The sequence below is a fragment of the Pygoscelis adeliae genome, unplaced genomic scaffold, assembly GCF_000699105.1.
Source record: "Pygoscelis adeliae isolate BGI_AS28 unplaced genomic scaffold, ASM69910v1 Scaffold248, whole genome shotgun sequence".
Lineage (NCBI taxonomy): Eukaryota > Metazoa > Chordata > Aves > Sphenisciformes > Spheniscidae > Pygoscelis > Pygoscelis adeliae.
In genome coordinates this window covers 150,389-150,632 of record NW_008825302.1, presented here as the reverse complement: position 1 = coordinate 150,632, position 244 = coordinate 150,389, and positions in this window count along the sequence as shown.

The following is a 244-nucleotide window of genomic DNA, read 5'->3' as shown; positions in this document are numbered from 1 at the left end:
CTAAGCCCCCCACCCCATCCTCCCTGCAGCCTGGCTGGTACGAGCCCTGTACGACTACGAGGGGCAAAGCCCCGAGGAGCTGAGCTTCCCTGAGGGGGCCATCATCCGGGTCCTGCCCCGTGCCCCTGGCGAGGTGGATGATGGCTTCTGGACAGGCGACTTCGACGGCCGCATCGGTGTCTTCCCCTCCCTGGTGGTGGAGGAGCTCACCGGCGGCCAGGGAGCAGCCGGGCAGGTCGGTGGC